Here is a 23,105-nt window from a genome sequence, read left to right as displayed (position 1 = left end):
CCAAATCGTCTCACTCCCTCCCTCCTTGCCGCATCGTCTCCCCCTCGTCTCCATCACCCCGCCACCGCACGTACTCACTCAACCCCACCGCCTCCCTCTCTCCGGCGGGTTCTCTCTGGCTTTGATGGAGCAAGGTCGTGGCGCTGCCGCCGCTGCGCACGGAGTTCTGGTCGAGACCGCGAACACCGCGACAGATGCCGTCCAAGAAGTGGCCGCCGTCGGCAGTGCGGGAGATGCTGCACCCGCGGTCGCCGGATCTGTCGCTGCGGCGGCGGAATTGGTGGAGCAGGGGGTGGTGGGCTCGGACTCCGTCATGCCGGACTTGGTGGTGACGACGTCTGGCGGCGCACTGGATGTAGGTGCGGAGGCAAGCGACAAGCAGGTGGTGGATGTGGTAATGCTTCTTCTTCCCCTCCTTTCATAGTTGTAGTTGATAAGTAGAAGATTTAGTAGATATGGTTTTTTAGAGTAGATTTGTGATTGAATGCGGCACCCCCTTCTGCTTGTTAGGTTTTTTGATTGAATGGAGAACCCCATTTGAGAGTTAGGGTTTTTTGTAGTTGATTCATGCTTGAATGCTAGAGAGATCATAATGAGAGTTAGGTTTTTTATATTAGAATCTGGATTGCCGCATGTGCTCAGATTTTGTTCTGTGCTGTATATGTTGTTAAATTTGTTCTGCATATTCCCTCAGTGGGCCACGACAGGGGCTGAGCAGCCACCCAGTGTATCTATTAAAGTTGATATTGTACAAATTAGGTTAAAAATCTTAGTTCCTTCATTTAAAGTCTATTAATTAATTTTTGAAATGAACACAGTATGTTTAACTAGTGCACAATTTGAAAATAGTTAGGAGCTTCAGTTCATTATCCATAAACTAAAATTGTAGGTAGGTTTATTTATGATCTGTAGGATTCCTGTACTTATAAAGTGAACCATTAGTAGGTTTGCTAGACATGCAACTATGCCAGATGGACAACTCATATTAAATTGTTGTTGCATAACTCTATGCACGAATGTCATATGAAATAGTTTCACACCTAGCACCAAAAATTGCACAAAGCTTTCCTTCCCTGAAGCTCATGGCATTAGAATATACCGTCCAATATAAGGTTCAAAGGATAGGGCAGCTGATGCACCACTATCTACATTACATGAGCCAGATGAACTAAATGCAATAACATATCTTGTGAACCACAATGACTCACTTATGTTGTTGCAGGGTACATCAAAGACACCATCTCCCAGAATGTACTATCTCCATTGTCAGTCCTGAGCACTCACAAGATTAGTGTTGGTGCCCAGTCAGGCATTATAGTTTGAAGGACCACAGTCAGCATGACCTAAAATTTTAGTTTCACCAAGCTAGAATTGTAGAATGTGTCGTGGAATTGTCATGGCAGATGTCCTAGTGGAAGGACTTAGTCATGGAGCCATCGCAACTAGGTTAGCTTGAAGGGGTTAAAACGGGACAAATGACACAAAGAATATATACTGGTTCGGCCCCTTGCGGTGAAGGTAAAAGCCTACTCCAGTTTGAGGTGATATTGCTTATGTCTCGATTACCAGGGAGCGAATACGCTTGACCTAATTCTCGATCTGTTATTTCTTGCCCTAAACCGCTGCCGGGTCGTCCCTTTATATACATAGGTTGACGCCCAACGGTTCACAGAGTCCCGGCCGGCTCATAAACAACGTGTCCGGTCCGGTGACTACTAACACCTACCTTAGATTACAAGTCTTACTCATATGGCGATTTACACCTATGGGCCTTAAGCCGCCTTTGGGCTTGAGGCCCTTAACAGCTTCCTCCATGAACCGCCATCCTCAAGATCTTCATGGGACTTTTACTTTATGATTCGCCGTAGGTATAACCCGGAGCCTCCTGGGCGGTTACACCCAATACTTATATCCCCAACATTAGGCCCCAGTTTGATTTGAACTTGTTCATGTCAACCCTTCATACTTACAAAAATTCCCCTTCCTTTGTTTTCCTGCGAGAACCCGCCATGACGTCATCTCCTGAAATTATAATAACCTGCCATGACGTCACCTGTCATAACAATTAAAAAAATTACGCAACATATCTTAACGGATCTTTATCCTTTAATAATTGTCCCGAATATCGAGGCGTCCGAGTTGCTGGATAATCATTCCTTGACCTCCTCGATTCTCGCACCTGCTTGTTCACTATTCCCTTACAAATAGGGCCAAGGGTCCCTTTCTTTTTCCTCCCTTGCCACTTTATCCCTTTCTTCTTCCTCGCGTCGCTCCAGCACCCGAGCTCCACCGCCGTCCTCAACCTCAACTTACTGCCTCAACTTTGTCCGCTGCATTGACCTATTCTGTCCAGAGTTTGGTCCCGGGCCTCCGTCATTTGATAGCGTAGGTAAGTTTTCCTCCTTCCCTTTCCTCTGGATCTCATTCGGGTTTCCTAAAAACTCGTCGGAGATCATCCTTGTTCTTCACTGCAACCTGTGTTTGATTCAGGCTTAGCGCTCCTTTTGCACGGCGGCAATCGTGATACTTGCCTTGGTATTTAGCCCATCTCCTTTGCATAAGAAAACTGATTTGAACACATGAACTGCTTGAGCACCGAAATTTAGATCGAAAATATTTTCCATTATCTGAAACGCTACAGATCCAAAATCATAGCAACGATCTGTGAATCCTGTTTGTTTCAACACTTAGTAAAATTTGCTCTTGATAGGTCTCGAATACCATTGTTGTCATGGCGGTTTGCCTCACCAGTTTTTAATTAGTCATATACCATTAGGTCCCGTTAAGCCGTCAATGAGATCATAGGCTATCTGTAATCATCTCCGGGTTAAAAAATTTATTTGAACTGGCCACCCTTCTTTCCTTTTTAGGCCTCATCATTCACAATGCCACCGAATACAACCACCACATGTAACTGGGTTCATTCCATAGTCACTGAAAGTACACTCAAGGACTTTGTCACAGTCGGCTTTTTACCAAAAAGGAACATCATGCCTTGGCTTGCCCCCAATCCGGATGAGAGAAAACCTAAGCCGAAGGACGGTGAAGTCATTGTCTTTACTGATCATAAGAACCGGGACTTTTGACCACCCGGGTCTAAGTTCTTTCGAGACATTCTACACTTCTTTCAATTGCATCCTCAAGACATCGAGCCCAATTCCGTGTCTAATATCTGCAACTTCCAGTTCTTTTGTGAAGTATATCTTCAAGAGGAGCCCAGTGTTGAACTCTTTAGGGAATTTTTCTATGTGAACTGGCAGAATGAGTTCACCAACGTCCCCAGTTTAGAACTTGGCGGAATTTCAATTCAACGAAGAAGAGACTCCATCTTTCCCTATGCCACCCTTCCAAGTCATCCCAAAGACTGGAACCAGACATGGTTTTACTGTAAAGATACTTCTCCAGCCGACGAGAATCCACTGCCGGGTTATCGTGTTCAGCGGCTTGACCCAAAACATCATCTTCCTGAGAAGCTTACTACTGTTGAGCGTAGAAAACCCGCTCCCGCTATCTCCAAAACCAAGGCTCTGTTGGGAAATGGATTGGCTGGTATTGACCTGGTTCGGTGCTGGGTTTCCTGGAGGATCATACCTTTGAGACTCCGCTCCGGCTTAATGTGTAATTACACTGGTGATGTAATGTAGTGATCCGACCTCAGACGATCAAATCTCTATGTTCTGTGTCATCCCTGGATCGGTAATGCTGACACACATAGTACTTGAAGGATTTATAACAGAGTAGCAATCACACACATATTACATTGATAGTCTCAAGAGAGAACTTAATGCAATAAATATGGCTTAAGGCCATCTAAAGATAACAGCGGAAGGCTTGGAAGATAAAGTGAGTCCATCAACTCCAACGGCATAGCTGAGTGCATGACAATGACCTAGCGCACCTTACTCTTCGTCTGAAAGTCTGCAACATGATATGTTGCAGCCCGGAATGGGTCAACACGTGGAATATGCTGGCAATATAACACAGTAGAGCAATGAACAAGATAAATGCTATTACTACATGCATATATGGCTGGTGGAGGCTCTATGGTTATAATGTTTTGCGAAAACCCAATTTTTTCCTACAACAAATGGAATATATTTTGTTTAACTATCATGGTGGTTGAAACATTGAGAATGGTACCCCCATCTCAATCCCAATTAAAAGTAATCATTAACAACCCAACAAATTAATTTAGAGTGATGAGATCAAATCAATAATTCAAGTACGAGATACTCAAGATGTCCATAACCGGGGACACGGCTAACCATGATTAGTTTATACACTCTGTAGAGGTTTGCGCACTTTTCCCCACAAGACTCGATCTCCTCCGTTAGATTTATCGCACGACCTGGTGTTTGAGAAACGGATGACCAAGACACAGTCTTTCAGAAGCACTAACTCCTTACTCCGGGTGGACAGTTACACCTACTTTCCCTACATCTGCTAGCCCACCACTGAAAGAGGTCATGCAACCTACTCAACTATGCTAGAGCCCATAATAGCTTGTGGCTGCACACAGAAGTTTCTAGCATGAATACTCTTATGATCCCTTTGAGCCTGGGTGGCAGACCATAGGAGGATCATACGGTATAACCCCGGGATCTCCTAGGACAACACTGGTATAACCCCAGGTGCCCAAACCAACAATCCACCCAGATGTGTATTAAAGTTGCCACCTTAAGTTGAACCATTAATTAAACAATCTCACATCAGTCATGGATACTCTCAAACCCAATCCACGTCTACGAGCATAGCATAGCAATATAAGCATAATGTAGAAGTAACTCCCAAGGGTTTGATAATAAAACAGATAATGGGTTCTACCTCATCATCTACTTCCCAACACCCACATATTAATCACATCCTAATCATGCTGTGTTTGAGGATTGGAACTAATGCATAAAACTGGGTATGAAAAGAGTATGATCAATGTGTTACTTGCCTTGCTGACGATCCACAAAACCTAGTGACTCGTAGTAGCATGCTTCGCACTCTGGGAATTCTATCGCAAACAAACAATAGCATACGTAATCGCTCAAGCTTATATGCATAGGTAAACTCAAATAAGAATATCGAATTTGAAAGCTCAACTGAAGTGGTTCGAATCTAAAAAAACGAACTAGGGTTTAAAAAAACCGGGGCGGCTTTTACCTAAAAACCAAAATAAGACCGGGCGGACGAGAGCCGGCGAACGGCGGCTCGATCCGGTGAACGGGGCGACTCCGGCGGGGCTGGCGACGGCGCAGGGCGGCTCGGGCGACAGCGTGGCACAGCGGGGAGCGGGCGGCTCGGCAGCGGGGCTGGCAAGGGCAGGCGGCGGGGCAGGCGATGTGGGGCTCCAGGGTGGCCTCGGGGTGGTATTTAAGAGGGGGGAAAGGCGGCGGCAGCCGACTTGGGAAGGGGCTCGGCGCGGCGGGCGGGGCTCGGACTCCCCGAGTCCGGCGGCGGCACACGACAGGGAGGGCGGCGCGACAGCTGGGCCGGCTGGGCCTCGGCCCAGTTCGGTCTGGCGGAGATTTTTTTAAATTGATTCCGCCGAGAAAATCCTAAATAAATAAAATAACAATCTTAAAATACCAAAAATAATTTTTGTCGTTTAAATGAAATATTTAGAACAAAGCGAACATTTTTATCCGTTGACGAGTGTTATTCGTCAGCCATTGAATTCCTCCGATTCAAACTATTAGGGCACATCTCATTCCTCTGGCGACTCATCACAGACCAATCTGCCGGCTTTCAAAACTGTCCCTGGGTAAGATTTTTAACTATCTTATAATCTTGCGTCCTCATTCTTTATATTAATCTGCATAACTCTTTTCAGTGGAAAGGCAAAGCCTAGCAAAAAGGTAAAGGTGATCAAACCGACTAAGGACCCCAAGGTCAATGAACTGGAGCGACATATTCCAGCATCTGAAGCCTCTGTTCAACAACCAGACGAGCATGTACGTGATCCTCCACTAGAAATCCCTGACCTTTCCAGAGACCACAACAATGTTGACCCTTTGAACATTGAGTCATCCAATCCGCTTAACCCGGCAGAAAAGCATACTGAAGATGTCATAATTACTGGTACTGGTTTCCATGAGCCGGGAAATCCTACCGTTTTAGCCAAGCATACCGCCAAAGAGGAGCTTGTTGAAAGGCGCAAGGTGAATTTTTTTATTGCCAACTACTCCCAATTGAGCCTTAGTGAAGTTCTTTCTGGCTTTCTCAACCATGTACACACCAGTCGCAATCTTGAGGTTGACATGGTAAAGCGAATGCATCAAACATTTGAGGTATGATCTCCGGCTTAATGCGTAATGCAGATGCTGTCAGCCCCAAGTGTACTGTATATACTGAAAATGAATATGCTGTAGACTTTAGAACAGCCGTAAATATCTTGATAGAATACTTAGAAAATCCGTCTTTCACTACTATAGCGTAAACGGGTCTTAGCTTTACTCGTCAACTGACATTGCATCAGCAGCCCCCAAGGGCCTGTTTAGTCAGCATGAATGAATTGGCACTGCCAAACCTTGTAAATAGATCAAAACTTTTATTGTCATAGCCCCATGAGCCGATCGTGGTTTGCTAGGCACAACCGTGTCATCATGACAAAATACGCGCAATACGCATTAGCCCCCAAGTGCCAAGTGCTCTTGCTTGCAAAGTGCTTGCGACTTATTCATATGAACCGTTGTATGAAGAATAATTCAACATGCATTAGGCCCCAAGTGCCAAGTGTTGTTGCTTGCAAAAGGCTTGGGATTTTTACTCTTGTAGTCCGACTCATATTCCAAACCTGCTTATGCACAGGATGGTACTGCTCAACTGGAATCTCAATTGGCTGATATGAAGGCTCGACTGGAGAGTCAAGAATCTGAGACTCAGAAGGCCGAGTCAAAATTCAAATTTACTCTGGAGGAATCAGAAAAGCTGAAGACCAACTTTAAGACTGAAAAAGATGCTTGGGCCAAAGAAATGACGGCTCTTATACAGCGGGCTAAAAAAGCCGAATCCTCCCTTCAAGAAGTGACCATAGAGCTGACCGGTTTAAAATGCCAGATAAACTGGATGGTCTCTGCTATCTTTGGTAAGTAACATTATCTGACTCATACCCAAGCTTTTTCCTACCATGTTATAAACTGCCCTCTGATTAATTTGTCTCAATGTTATGCAGGGCCGAGGAGCAACAATCTTGGACAAGAAATTCTTGTGAAGTTGAAAGCCATCTATACGATGGCCGAACAACTATACGCTGGAACCCAGCGCTCACTGGCCACTATTTCCCCAGCGAACCAAACTCCCTATCTTTTATGTGATGTCTTAAAGAAGCTTTCTATTCTCCCTGCAAGGATAGAAGAAATGAAGCGGTATCCTGCAAGAGCCGGTGCTGTAATAGCATTAAGCTGGGCCAAGGCATGGGCTGCAGAACTTGACCCTGCCGAGCTGGCTACTGGATATCCAAGCTTAAAAGAAGATGCCACTCCTTTTGACAAGAAAGACTTTGCTTCTTGTGTGAAGGAGATACACCCAGTGGCTAGTCTGATTGCTGGTTAGACTGATATTTCTCAATATCATCCGGCTTACACCATGGAGATTGAGAAACTTCCTACACTAGCTTATAAAGTGATGGACCTGATTCCTCCAATCCGTAAGCATACCTATGCCCCTGAAGTAGACCCGTCCGAGCTTATTGATGACGAAGCGGAATTCCAAGCCCTGAGTGGCATTGACTAGTCATCCCCTGATTTCCAGACGGCGGAGGAGGATGAAGAACCGACGAGGGATGATCCAGAATTGTCCAACCGTCAAGGCCAAGAAGATTGACTCTGTCGGCGGTTTATCTTTGATTGTCTAAAGAACACTGGGTAACTTAGGCTTTACTGAGCCATGTAATAAGTTAGTTTGAACTTTGATCTGGCGTGCCGTCGTGCACGTTTTTGCTTTTATAACAGTGCTGAATTGCCAGTCAAATCCCCGCCACTTATGCTTATGATATTAATTGGATAATTTTCCCGCACATAAATATGAAAAGGCCCTGGCAGTTTACCGCCGAGCGGGTTATAATGCTCAATATAAGACCGCTGGGGACCATGAAAGTCCATAACCAGGGCTTGTTGTAATCATAACTATATACAAAATTATCATACCTGTGATCTGTTAATTCTGTCGACTCATCATCTGTCAAGCAGTAGGGGTTATAACCCAAAGCCGTACTTGATTTGTTTATACGTCCGGCTTATAAACCAATATAGCAAGGGGTAATCATCCCGAAGCTAAGAACCATGATGCTTGCTGGCAGCGCCATGGGACTTGTATTCTTGATGTAATCTCAATCATGAATAGTGTAGCCCCCAAGTGTCGGGTCGTAAGCCTGCAGCGACTCGGGACTATTCCTGTCATTGTAGAATAATCATATCCACTAATAGAATAATATAATCCAGCTTAAAACCGATTCCTGTCATATAAACTAGTATATCCATGCACATATGATGTATAGTATGATGATGTAATGGTGATGCAATGCTTGATGCAATATATAATGATGTATGTGTATGATAACAAAATACTTCAATGGAACTAGCATCATAGCCACTGGAGTATCCTCGCTTTCTGTAAGCCGACTCTCACATGACCCAATCGATGTTTTAACCTGGATAAGTTCAGAGTCTTGTTTCAAGATTGACTTATCGAGAGTACACTAGGTCGGAGTAGCATCATGCAAACAGGCAGGTTTAACCAAGTTTCAATGAAGGCGGCTTAATAGCCTGGGTCCATCCTCGTTATTTGTAAGCCGTGCCCTCACATGAAAATCCGGCGTTTTAACCTTAACTAGTTCAGGTCTTGTTTAAAAGATTGACTGTTAAGAGTTCGGCGGGTCAATCAGGATTACCTGATGGAGAAGCAGCTGACATACAGGATGGATGACCCGGAAGGGTTATGTCCTCTTTGGTGAATATACCTATGTTTGAACAAGATAACCCGGTCAAGAGGGTAGTAACGCTATGTTCTCTTTGGTGAATACACCTATGTTTGAATAGGAAGCCCCCAAGTGACCTATTTGAAGTACGTCATTGCATCGGATCAAGAGGGATATTCACAGCTATGTTCTCTTTGGTGAATACACCTATGTTTGCATAGGAAGCCCCCAAGTGACCTATTTGAAGTACTTCATTGCGCCGGATCAAGAGGGATATTCACAGCTATGTTCTCTTTGGTGAATACACCTATGTTTGAACAGGAAGCCCCCAAGTGACCTATTTGAAGTGATAGAGACTCATCATTCTGTTGAATCGAAATGACAGAGGACCTGAATTATCAGGGATGCCGGCTTTATTATAATCATCATAATATGTACACTATCAGAATATATACATTGCAAGAGCCGGTGGCTCAAGTGTAGTAAGGCCGAAGATGAGCAATATTCCACGGCCGGCGGGTCTCCTCCTCCGACGTGCGTGAGTCCTTGTGGTCTCGAACATCGATAAGGAAGTATGACCCATTGTTCAGATTCTTGCTAACCACAAAAGGTCCTTCCCAAGGCGGGGATAGTTTATGCATATCGGTCTGATCCTGGATGAGCCGGAGCACCAAAACGCCTTCTTGAAAAGTTCTCGTCCTGACCCGACAACTATGATAACGTCGCAGATCCTGCTGGTAAATCGCCGATCGAGCCGCCGCGAGGTCACGTTCCTCGTCCAACAGGTCAAGTGCATCCCGCCGTGCTTGTTCGCTATCAGCTTCAATGTAAGCCGCCACTCGGGGCGAGTCATGACGGATATCACTAGGGAGAACCGCCTGTGCTCCGTAAACCATGAAGAAAGGTGTGTACCCTGTAGATCTGTTGGGGGTGGTATTGATGCTCCATAACACTGAAGGTAACTCCTCTACCGAACAACCCGGCATTCTCTACAAAGGAACCATAAGTTGGGGCTTGATACCTCTCAGGATCTCTTGATTCGCTCTCTCGGCTTGACCATTAGACTGAGGGTGAGCCACTGATGACACGTCCAGCCGGATATGCTCACGTTGACAAACTCTTTCATAGCACCCTTAGATAAATTAGTGCCATTGTGAGTTATAATGTTGTGGGGAAAGCCAAGACGGAAAATCACCTTTTTGATGAACTGAACCGTTGTTGCCGTATCACACTTGCTAACCGGCTCTGCCTCAACTCACTTTGTAAATTTGTCAACTGCCACCATAGGTGGGTCTTTTTATAGTTAGATCTTTTAAAAGGCCCAACCATGTCAAACCCCCAGACTGCGAACGGCCAAGCAATTGGAATCATTCTCAACTCATGAGCTGGCACATGAGCCCGTCGTGAGAATTTCTGACAACATCACATTTACCGACTAAGTTCTCTGTGTCAGCGTGGGCCGTGAGCCAATAAAACCCATGACGAAAAGCCTTGGCCACAATGGACTTTAAGCCGGCATGATTACCGCAATCTCCTTCATGAATTTCGTGAAGAATCTCATGGCCCTCCTCAAGTGAAACAAAATGTTGAAACACCCCGGTGACACTTCGATGATGTAACTCCCCATTGGCAATAGTCATTGCTTTAGACTGCCGAGTTATCTATGTGGCCAAAGTTTCATCCTCTGGCAGCTCGCCCTGGGTCATATAAGCCAAATATGGGGCTGTCCAATCAGGAATAGCATGAAGAGCTGCCACCAATTGTGCCTCTGGGTCAGGAATCGCCAGATCTTCCTCTGTAGGCAACTTAACGGAAGGGTTATGCAGAATATCCAAAAAGGTGTTAGGAGGCACCGGCTTACGCTGGGATCCTAACCGGCTTAAGGCATCAGCCGCCTCATTTTTCCTACGATCAACATGTTCCACTTGATAACCCTTGAAGTGCCCTGCAATAGCAACAACCTCTCAGTGATAAGCCGCCATGAGTGGATCCTTAGAATCCCAGGTGCCAGAAACTTTCTGAGCCACTATGTACGAGTCGCCAAAACACCTCGCACGGCTTAAGTTCGTTTCATTAGCCATCCGAAGACCATGGAGCAAGGCTTCGTACTCAGCTGCATTGTTAGTGAAAAGGAACATCAACCTAAGAACATAACAAAACTTGTCACCTCGTGGGGAAGTCAACACAACTCCAGCCCCCGAGCCTTCCAACTGCCTGGATCCATCGAAGTAAATAGTCCAATATGTGTTATCTGGCTTCTCCTCACTGTGTCTGCAACTCTGTCCAATCATTAATGAAATCCACGAGCGCTTGAGATTTGATTGCTGTGCGAGGCATATATTTCAGACCCTGAGGTCCAAGCTCAATGGCCCACTTGGCTACCCGACATGTGGCTTCTCTGTTTTGAATAATATCCCCTAAGGGAGAAGAACTAACCACAGTGATGGGATGACCCAAAAAATAATGGTTAAGCTTCCGACTGGCCATGAACACCCCATATACAAGTTTATGCCAGTGCAGATACCTCTACTTGGACTCAATAAGCACTTCACTGATGTAGTAAACCGGCCTCTGAACCGGATGTTCCTTTCCTGCCTCCTTTCGTTCCACCACAATAGCTACGCTGACATCTCGGGCATTGGCAGCCACATATAGCAACATCGGCTCCTTGTCAATAGGAGCAGCAAGGACTGGTGGTTCAGTGAGCTGTTTCTTCAAGGCTTCAAACGCCTCATTAGCCGCATCACTCCAGACAAAGTGATCTGTTTTCTTCATCATCTGATACAGCGGTATGGCTCTCTCACCCAACCGGCTTATGAACCAGCTTAAGGCTGCAATATGACCCGCCAGACGCTGAACATTGTTGATACACACCAGCTTAGCCAATGATGTAATGGCCTTAATTTTCTCCGGGTTAGCTTCAATGCGTCTCTCAGAAACCAGAAAACCCAAGAGTTTGCCTGCTGGCACGCCAAAAACACACTTGGCCGGGTTAAGCATCATCTTGTAGATCCGGAGATTGTCAAATGTCTCTTTCAAATCATCTATCAATGTCTCCATCTTTCTGGATTTCACCATAATATCATCCACACAAGCATGAACATTGCGTCCACTCTAATCATGAAGACAATCTTGCACACATCGCTGATAAGTTGCCTCGGCACTCTTGAGCCCAAAAAGCATAGACACATAACATAAGGCACCAAAGGGAGTGATGAAAGCTGTCTTCTCCTCGTCCTTAACTGCCATCTTGATCTGATGATAACCTGAATAAGCATCCAAGAAACTCAAATGCTCACAACCCGCCGTAGCATCAATAATCTGATCAATACGGGGGAGGACAAAGGGGTCAGCTGGACAAGCCTTGTTTAAGTCTGTGTAATCGACACACATACGCCAAGTGCCTTTCTTCTTAAGCACCAGCACCGGGTTAGCTAACCACTCAGGATGAAGAACTTCGACGATGAACCCGGCAGCCAGGAGCCGGGCTACTTCTTCACCAATGGCCTTACGCCTCTATTCGTTAAAACAACAGAGGAATTGCTTGACTGGTTTAAATTTCGGATCAATATTAAGAGTGTGCTCAGCGATTTCCCTCGGTACACCCGGCATATCAGAAGGTTTCCATGCAAAGATGGCCCGATTCTCACGGATGAACTCGATGAGCGCGCTTTCCTATTTTGGATCTAGATTAGCACTGATGCTGAACTGCTTGGCTGAATCGCCAGGAACGAAATCAACTAGCTTGGTGTCATTTGCCGACTTAAACTTGAACGCCGGGTCATGCTCTGTAGTTGGCTTTTTCAGAGATGTCATATCTGCCGGGTCAACATTATCTTTATAGAACTTTAACTCCTCTATGGCACAGACAGACTCAGCATAAGCAGCGTCACATTCTTCACACTCCAAGGCTACCTTCCGTCTTCCATGTACTGTGATGGTTCCCTTGTAACCTGGCATCTTGAATTGCAGATAAACATAACAAGGCCGAGCCATGAACTTAGTGTAAGCCGGCCGTCCAAACAGAGCGTGATACGGGCTCTGAATCTTAACCACTTCAAAGGTCAGCGTCTCAGCCGGGAATCTTGGTCATCGCCGAAAGGAACTTCCAAAGATATCTTGCCTACCGGGTATGTCGACTTACCAGGCACTACACCAAGAAAAATAGTATTTCTATGGCTTAAGGTGTTTATCAGTTAGTGCCAAACGACGAAAAGTATCATAGTAAAGGATATTGATGCTATTGCCTCCATCCATGAGAACTTTAGTGAATTTGTATCCTCCAACTTAAGGTGCCACCACCAACGCCAATTGACCCGGATTATCAACTTGGGGCGGGTGATCCTCCCGACTCCACAAATGGGCTATTCTGACCATCATAAGTAATGAGGAACTGCCGGCTCAACGGCGTTTACAACCCTTTTACGAAGCTTCTGGTCCCACTTGCACAAACTCGTAGTGAAACCATGGTACTGCCCGCTATTCAACTGCTTCGGGTTACTCTGATACCCATATTGCTGTTGTTGCTGATTTCCCTGACCAGACTGTTACTGGTAACCACCCTAATTGCCTTGCCCACCTTGATTGCCTTGGCCCTGGAAACCAGAATTAGAGCTGCCACCACCATAACCCGACCCGTATGAGCCAGGCCTGAACCGCCTCCCGGCCCATGATCGGTCTAGAACAAATTGAAATTTTTAAACTCCTTCATAATATAAAAATCCTTCTAGAGGTGACTGGACGGTCTTTCCCGCGAACCATGCTTTGGGCAAGGATGATTCAACAGATGCTCAAGATTGATAACTGCCCATCCCCCTTGAGGAGGTGGCTTTCCCTTTCGAGGCAGACCATTATTCTGCGTGTTGGTATTGGCCACAAAATCCGAGTTATTATCAGCTTTGCGCTTTCCGTTGCCCCCTGACTCCCCGAGTTATGATGCTGGCCCTTGGCATTGCCGCTCTTCTTTCCCTTTCCCATCTTTTCATCATCAGACTCGGGGTCCTTGGTACTATCTGAGTCAGCATATTTAATTAGAGCTGCCATTAACTCCCCCATGTCGTTGTAGTTGCGCTTGAGCCGTCCTAGCTTCTGCTTAAGGGGTTCAAAACGGCAATTCTTCTCTAACATTAAAACTGCTAAACCGGCATTGATACTATCTGATGATTGCAAGATGGTTTTGACCAGGCGCACCCAATGGGTTGTTGACTCGTCATCCTCTTGAGCACAGCCATCCAAATCCACAATTGAAATAGGTTGTTTTCATGTGTCTTTGAAATTCTGAATGAACCGGGATTTTAGCTCTGCCCACGACCCAATAGAGTTGGCAGGCAGCCCCTTTAGCAAAGTCCGAGTCGTTCCATCCAGCATAGTGGTGAAGTACTTAGCACATGCAGCATTACTCACCTCCAATAGTTCCATGGCCATCTCATAACTCTAAATCCACGCCTCAAGGGGTAAGTCGGCGGTGTAGTTAGGCACCTTACGGGGTCCTTTGAAATCCTTTGGTAAACACTTGTTACGCAGTGCCGGCACCAGAGATGGTATGCCCGTGGTTCTAGAATTCACGCCTGCCCCCACAGAAGCCATTGGATAAACCGGGGATGGTTGATGGGTCGCGTACTGAGCCGCCAGCTCAGCCTCGTGACGTGCTCTATCCTGATCCAGCGGTGCTTGGGTGTTAACGTTACCACGGGCCAGGTCATGCCCACAGGGCAGGTTACGACGCTGGTCACTGCTCGAAACCGCCGGGGAGTCCATGTGCCTGCTATAACTCTTGCTTGGACATGGCGCCGAGTGTATACGATCACTGCTGTAAGAGTAAGCTGCCTGTTGGGCCACAACCATCTGAAGTAACTCTCTGGCTCGTTGTATTTCCATTGTCACTAGTGTTCTCCCTCAATTGGTATAGCTGCCAGTCGAGTCGCCGAAACAATCATATTGTCCAAGGGGTTAGAATAATGATCCGGTGGCGTCGGCACATGCTGCGACGGAGTTGTATTCAAACGAGGTGGCTCGGTTGTGCATGGCTGAACCGGCGTTCCCGTCCCAGGTACCTCAACCCGGTTTACCGGCGGCGGGTCACTGGTCCCCGCTCTAGGTGTGTTAAAGAGATTTATCGCCTCGTACACCGAAGGTAGACGAGTCTGATGCCTCCTCCTCATGACTTCGTTTGAAGAATTCTGATTCATCGTGAGCCGGAAAGCCTCTGCCTGAATTCGGTGTGCTTGAGCCTCCAGAGAAGCTCGCTCCGTTGCCATCCTGGCATTCTCTGCGTTCAGCTCCTCCTTAGCCTTTACTACCTCATCATGTAATTTCGCCACTTCCACGTTATGCTGAGCCTGATTTGCCGGATTAACCCTCGTGGCCAGCAATGTCGCCAAAGCGTCCAACAAGCCGGACAAGACCTAAGCCGGCGGGCGCGCGGGGCCTCCTGCCCTGGCGGCCGTCGCCGCTGCTGACCCGGAGAGCATTGCTGCTGCAGTCGTAGAGTGTTGTGCTGGTTCTGTACCGGCCATGAAAATCACGGCTCTGTTCGATGGCTCATAGAGGTCCGGAATACTGTTGCCATCGGAACAACCCCAAGCCGGCCGTCTTGCAGTTGATATAGCGACTCAGTTTTACCGGTGGACGACTCACCATCAGAGTAGATCACCATATCCAACCTCAGATTCTGCCCCATGGATGAATCCAACGAAGGCACGCTTCCTGGCGGGCTGAACCTGGGCGGGTCGCGCACGCTGAGCCGTCTTGATGATGTCGGTGCAGATGTCCGGCTCAAGGCCCTGCTCGTCGATCTTGCCGAGGAAGACGTGGATCCCGCCGAAGGGGACCCGGTACCCGTACTCAATTGACCCGGCCTCGGGGCCCCAGCCTGCATCGTCGATGTAGAGCTTGCCGCGATGACTCTTGGTTATCCGACCCACAATGTACCCCTTGATCCCTTCGAGGTTGTACTTCAAGAACTCGAAACCACCGTGCATTGGCCCCATGGTGGGCGCCAACTGTCATGGAATTGTCACGGCAGATGTCCTAGTGGAAGGACTTAGTCGTGGAGCCAACGCAACTAGGTTAGCTTGAAGGGGTTAAAATGGGACAAAGGTCACAAAGGATTTATACTGGTTCGGCCCCTTGCGGTGAATGTAAAAGCCTACTCTAGTTTGAGGTGGTATTGCTTCTGTCTCGATTACTAGGGAGCGAATACGCTTGACCTAGTTCTCGATCTGTTCTTTCTTGCCCTAAACCACCGCCGGGTCATCCCTTTATATACATAGGTTGACGCCCAGTGGTTCACAGAGTCCCGGCAGGCTCATAAACAACGTGTCCAGTCTGGTGACTACTAACACCTGCCTTATATTAGAAGTCTTACTCATATGGCGGTTTACACCTATGGGCCTTAAGCCGCCTTTGGGCTTCAGGCCCTTAACAGCTTCCTCCATGAACCGCCATCCTCAAGATCTTCATGGGCCTTTTACTTTATGATCCTTCGTAGGTATAACCCGGAGCCTCCTGGGCGGGTTACACCCAATACTTATATCCCAACAGAATGCTTCACATTTGGATACAATTTTATTTGGGTCAAAGTATCATTTTAGGTAATTAGAAGCACATTGTAGATTGCTTGAACTTTGCAGACTGTGTTATGTAGTTAGTAGTAATTGAATTACTTATATTGCAGGAAGAGGAAGCTGCTGCCACCAAGAGGAAGCTGGCCATCACTGGGTTCAACGACCCGTATGATTCTGACTATGACGACGACGACGACGTGTATGAGGTAACCCCAAGTTGATTTTTTGTCTGTTTATGAATTTGTATGAGATGTTGTTTTTTGATGAAGCCCTATATGAATGCCTCTAAATTGGATAGTTATGTTGTTTATTCATTCATATGATAAAGTTGTGTTGTTTGTTCATTAATTAGCTCAAAATGGGATATTTGTGGTCCTTGTTCATGAAACCATATATGAATGCATATAAATGGAAAGATTATATTGTTTGTCCATTAAATTATTGTAAAATGGAATTTTTATATTTTTATTTAATTCCTCTAAAAGTTGTGTTGTTTGTGCATTAATTAGCTGAAAATCGGATATTTGTGATCTATTTTCATGAAACCATATATGAATGCATATAAATGGAAATATTCTGTTGATTGTCCATTAACTTCTTATAACATTGAAAATATTCTTATATTTTCATTTAATTTACCAAAATTTCAAATTTCTGTTGTTTAGTTCAGTATAAGCAGTATATGAATGCATCTACATGGGATATTTTTAGTTTGTCAATGAAATTGATGTAAATAGTAATTTACTGTTTTTTGTTTAATTAAATTATTGTCCATGGCTATTATGTTTGTTTGTTCATTAAATTGTAGTAAATGGCAATTATCTGATGTTTATTAATTACATTCCTCTAAATGGGAACTATGTATTTATGCATATCTTTTGTATGTGCAGTACAACTCTGGAGATGAGGTGTATGAGGGGAACAAAGATTCCTTCATTGAGAAGGAAGCCGAGAAGATCAGAGAGAAGGGGAAGGCGACATACTTCAAGGGGGGCAAGTTCAGGTGCCCATACTGCACCACTAAGCCAATTCCTAAGGATGGGCTGTATGAGCACCTTATGTCGCATGCACGTAGTGTAGCGGTTAGTGGGAACGACGTGAAGATCAGGCAGAGCAAGCAACCCTCGTGAAGGCTATGGGTCCCATCTAGTAACCCTCTGTGAAGCTAATAGTGGTACTCATAATCAATAGAGTTGATGATGTTTTACTTTTGCGCTAGTATGGTTGTGAACTATGAAGCTGGAAGTGTTTGTGAACTATTGGAAGGTTGTTGTAGCTGTAGTATGGCAGACTCTTAAGTAATGTAGTATGTCTCTGAATTATATGTACTGTTTAGATGCACTGGAATCTGGTTAGCTATGCTTTGTTGCAGTGTTTATATTCTGATGCTGCATAGATCACAGTAGGCGCTTCAACGTTGCTTGACTGATGAGACATGCTGCATACAGTTCCCATGTTGTGGCCATGTGCTTGGTAATGGTGTGTGCAAAGAACAATAGTTGAATGAATATTTAATGGATTTTTGTAATAAAGGGGTGAATTACAAGAAAAAAATTATCCTAATTATTTGAATTTGTAAAGTTCAACTGATTTATAAGAAAAAGAACGAGAACATGTTAAAACGAAAAAGTAGTGTTTGCAAAATATAACGTTTGAATTAGCATGGAATTTTTTTGTCGATGTTTTCATCTATCACATTTATTTGTCCTACCTTTAAAAATGTTTTATATAAAGTACACAAGCCTTATCTACATAGGTTACAAAGTGAAATACATGGACTTGCGGTTTTCTTAAGTTAGCATGATTGAATCTTCCATTTCAAACATATTATAAAAATTAGAAAATGTTGAAAAACATTTTTTGTCAATATTCATAAGTTAGCATGATTGAATATTCCATTTCAAATATATTATGAAAATTAGAAAATGTTGAAAATCAGTTTTTGTCAATGTTCACAAGTTAGCATGATTGAATATTCCATTTCAAATATATTTTAAGAATTAGGAAATGTTGAAAATCTCTTTTGTCAATGTTCATAAGTTAGCACGATTGAAACTCCATTTTAAATATATTATAAAAATTAGAAAATTTTGAAAATCTTTTTTTGTCAATGTTCATAAGTTAGCAAGATTGAATCTTCCATTTCAAATATATTTTAAAAACTGGAAAATTTTGAAAATCTTTTTTGTTAATGTTCATAAGTTAGCATAATTGAACCTTCCGTTTCAAACATATTATAAAAATTTGAAATTTTGAAAATCATTTTTTGTCAATGTTCATAAGTTAGCATGATTGAATCTTCCATTGCCATCCCTAGAGAAGATTGACCCTAAAGAATAAGAAATATTTCCTTTTTATAATTTTGTACAATTTATAGTGGCTCCGTGAAGCCGCTTGGTTTGAACTGGCATTGGGCAGGGCATAAAAAATTAAAAAATTGTGAAACCTTGGAAACCTATCTATGTTTGAGTAGGAGATCATGTGTGAAAATTTTCAGGTGATTTAGAGGGGGGTCCAAAAAATGACCTCTTTACGGAGGGACCATTTGATCTAACTTAAGCTAGTTTTTGAACAAAAGTGATTTTTCCACCACCTCGAAATGACCTCAGTTTTTGTAGGCATGGTGTCCTTGATATAAATAGAAAGAATAAGAAAGATTTCCTTTTTTATAATTTTGATCAATTTATAGGGGCTCCGTGAAGCCGCTTGTTTTGAATCGGCATTGGGCAGGGCATAAAAAATTTTAAAAATTAAAAAATTGTCAAACCTTGGAAACTAGCTTTGTTTGAGCAAACTAGGTTTGTTTGTGCAAGAGATCATGTGTGCCAAAATTGAGGTGATTTGGAGGTGGTCGGAAAAATCACTACATTCCGAAGGGACCATTTGGTCTAACCTAAGCCAGTTTTTTTAACAAAGGTAATTCTTTCCACCACCTCCAAATCACCCAAATTTTCTTTTACATGGTGACCCACATGTGCCAAACATGTCTATGAAAGAAAGTTAGGAAAAAATATTTTACAATGCCCCCTTGAGGTATAGACTGATGTTTTGATCAGTCAGTCTAGAGGGCTATATATATTCAAAAAAATATAAAACCTTGCAAACCTAGCTTTGTTTCTCCAAGAGATCATGTGTGCCAAAATTGAGGTGATTTATAGGTGGTCGAAAAATCACCGCATTCTGGAGGGACCATTTGGTATATTAACTTAAGCCAGTTTTTGAACAAAGGTGATTTTTTCCACCACCTCCAATTCACCCAAATTTTCTTTTACATGGTGACCCACATGTGCCAAACATGGCTATGAAAGAAAGTTTGGAAAAAATATTTTACAATGGCCCCTTGAGGTATAGACCGATGTTTTGATCAGTCAGTCTAGAGGGCTGTATAAATTAAAAAAAATTCAAAAAATTTAAAACCTTGGAAACCTAGCTTTCTTTGTGCAAGAGATCATGTGTTCCAAAATTTAGGTGATTTGGAGGTGGTCGACAAAATCACCGCATTCCGGAGGGACCATTTGATCTAAACATAAGCCAGTTTTTGAACAAAGGCGATTTTTTCCACCACCTCCAAATCACTCAAATTTACTTTCACATGGTGACCCACATGTGCCAAACATGGCAGTGAAAGAAACTTTGGAAAAATATATTTTACAATGCCCCCTTGAGATATAGACTGATGTTTTGATCAGTCAGTCTAGAGGGCTATATAAATTCATAAACATTCAAAAAATTATAAAACCTATGATACATAGCTTTTTTGTACAAGAGATCATGTGTGCCAAAATTGAGGTGATTTGGAGGTGGTCTAAAAAATCACCGCATTCCGGAGGGACCATTTGGTCTATTAACTTAAGCGAGTTTTTGAACAAAGGTGATTTTTCCACGACCTCCAAATCACCGAAATTTTCTTTTACATGGTGACCCACATGTGCCAAACATGGCTATGAAATAAAGTTTGGAAAATATATTTTACAATGCCCCCTTGAGGTATAGACCGATGTTTTGATCAGTCAGTCTAGATGGTTGTATAAATTCAAAAAAAAATCAAAAAATATAAAAACTTGGAAACCTAGCTTTGTTTGTGCAAGAGATCATGTGTGCCAAAATTGAGGTGATTTGAAATTGGTTGAAAAAATCACCGCATTCCGGAGAGACCATTTGGTCTAACTTAAGCTAGTTTTTGAACAAAGGTGATTTTTCTAAAACCATTTGGTAACGTAAGCCATGATGTTTAGCTATTTCTTTTCTTATTTATATTTTAAATATTTTAAAATCAAATCTATTTTTCCTCTTTCATTTATTCCCAGAGTTTTAAAATTCAAAATATGCTTACGGTTAAATAATTTTTAGTTTTATGTTTTAAATAATTTTTAGTTTTATGTTTTAAATAATTTCAAATCATATATATTTTTTCTCTTTTATTTGTTCTTACGGTTATAAAATTCAGAAATGTGCAAAAAAATGTTGTGTTATATTCTTTATATTTAGAGTGGCTTGTTGAAATTTGTATACATGTAAGTGAGCATGTATACAAATTTATGAGATGAATTGAAGAAAAAAACAAATAATTGACATGTGACAAATGCAAAAAATGAAATATGAAAAAAAACCCGGCTACTAGCTGCATAGTTCACAATTCAACGGCCTGCATACAACTAGGATCCCAATCATTTATTGGGCCAGGATGCAGGCCCGCCCGATTGTAAATATAGACTGCTAGTAGGCCCCATAGGATAGGGAAGGATAGGGTTAGGCAATGTGTTGCCCGCGTTAGAAAGGAACTTGAGATGGGAGCTCAGCCAGGTATATAAACTGGTGCGAGCTCCCCTCGCTTGGCGAGGTGGGACTAAACTCCGTGCACCCCTCGGATGTGCCCGACGTGACGCTTGCTTGGGCCTAATTCGGGTGGGCCATCCCAGGCCAGCCTCACCCGTGCGCAGAATATTAGCATATTAAACCGAGCTGCTACTTCGTAATAAAGTTTTAATTTACCACTAAAACAAATTTATGATATTTAAAATATTTTAATATCAACTCCATTTTATGTTTTTTGACAGTTCTTTAATTCACTAACGTATGAAAAATTAATGTGTTATATTTCACTTATTCAATCAATTATTTATTTTATTTTCATATTTACAATAATTTAAAATCAAATCTATTTTTCCTCTTTCATTTATTCTGACAGTTTTAAAATTCAAAATATGCAAGATAATATGTTCTGTTTCATTTCACTTGTTAATTATAATATTTATTTTTAGTTTTATGTTTTAAATAATATATATTTTTTTCTCTTTTATTTGTTCTTATGGTTATAAAATTCAGAAATGTGCGAAAAATGTTGTGTTATGTTCTTTATATTTTAGAGTGGCTTGTTGAAATTTGTATAAATGTAAGTGGGCATGTATACAAATTTATGAGGTGAATTGAAGAACAACAAATAATTGACATGTGACAAATGCAAAAAATGAAATATGAAAAAACCCGCCTACTAGCTGCATAGTTCACAATTCAACGGCCTACATACGACTAGTAACCCAATTGCCAGTAGGCCTCATAGGGCAGGGACGAATAGGGTTAGGCAATGTGCTGCCTGTGTTGAAAAGGAATTTGAGAGGGGAGGCTCAGCCTGGTATATAAACCAGTGCGAGCTCCCCCCCCCCCCGCTTGGCAAGGTGGGACTAAACTCCCTGCAGCCCTTGGATGTGCCCGACGCGACGCTCACTTGGGCCTAATTCGGGTGGGCCGTCCCATGCGAGCCTCACATGCGCGCAAAATTGTGACAGTTCTTAAATTCACTAACATATGAAAAAGTAATGTGTTATATTTCACTTATTCAATTAAATATTTTTTTTTTATTTTTTTTATTTACAATAATTTAAAATCAAATCTATTTTTCCTCTTTCAGTTATTCTGACACTTAAATAATTGAAAAAATGCTAGATAATATGTTTCCTCTTCATTGTAATATATCTTTTCTATTTTCTATTTCAAAAAGAGTATCTCAAATATATTTTTTCTCTGTTATTTCTTCTTACAGTATTAAAATTCAAAATTGCATGAATGTATGTTGTCTTTTATCTCACTTCTTAATTCTAATATTTTAATCTGTTTTCTATTCGAAAATAGTTGTATACGAAGTATATGTTTTGTCTTTTATTTCTTATTATAGTTTTAAAATACAAAATTTCATGAATATATGTTGTCTTCTGTTTCACTTGTTATTTATAAATTTTCTTGTATTCCAAAAATCGATTTGCTTGAGTTTAGAAAAACAACGTCCTTCAGGCACCCCCTCCGTCAGACCCGAATGATGCCGGTTGCACATGTGCTATGTGGTGGCCTGCATCAAATGACACCAAAGTTTGGCACCATGTGAGGATGCCCAATATAGGCCCCCATGCAACATCTGAGCAATTCCGGACACCGAACTAACATGCCGTCAAGTCCGGAGAGCGTTTCAGTGTTTTTTCGCCGGCAAAATCATAGTAAATGCATCGAGTGTCAGAAATCGATGAAAATTGGCATGCATGATGTCCATGGTGATCCCATTGTGTGGAAACAATTTGGTGACATTTGGTTGAGTTTAGAAAAACAACGTCCTTCGGGCTCCCACTCCGGCAGACCCGGATGCT

Source organism: Triticum dicoccoides, chromosome 7A (genome assembly GCF_002162155.2).
Source record: "Triticum dicoccoides isolate Atlit2015 ecotype Zavitan chromosome 7A, WEW_v2.0, whole genome shotgun sequence".
Taxonomy (NCBI): domain Eukaryota; kingdom Viridiplantae; phylum Streptophyta; class Magnoliopsida; order Poales; family Poaceae; genus Triticum; species Triticum dicoccoides.
This window is presented reverse-complemented; position numbering follows the sequence as displayed.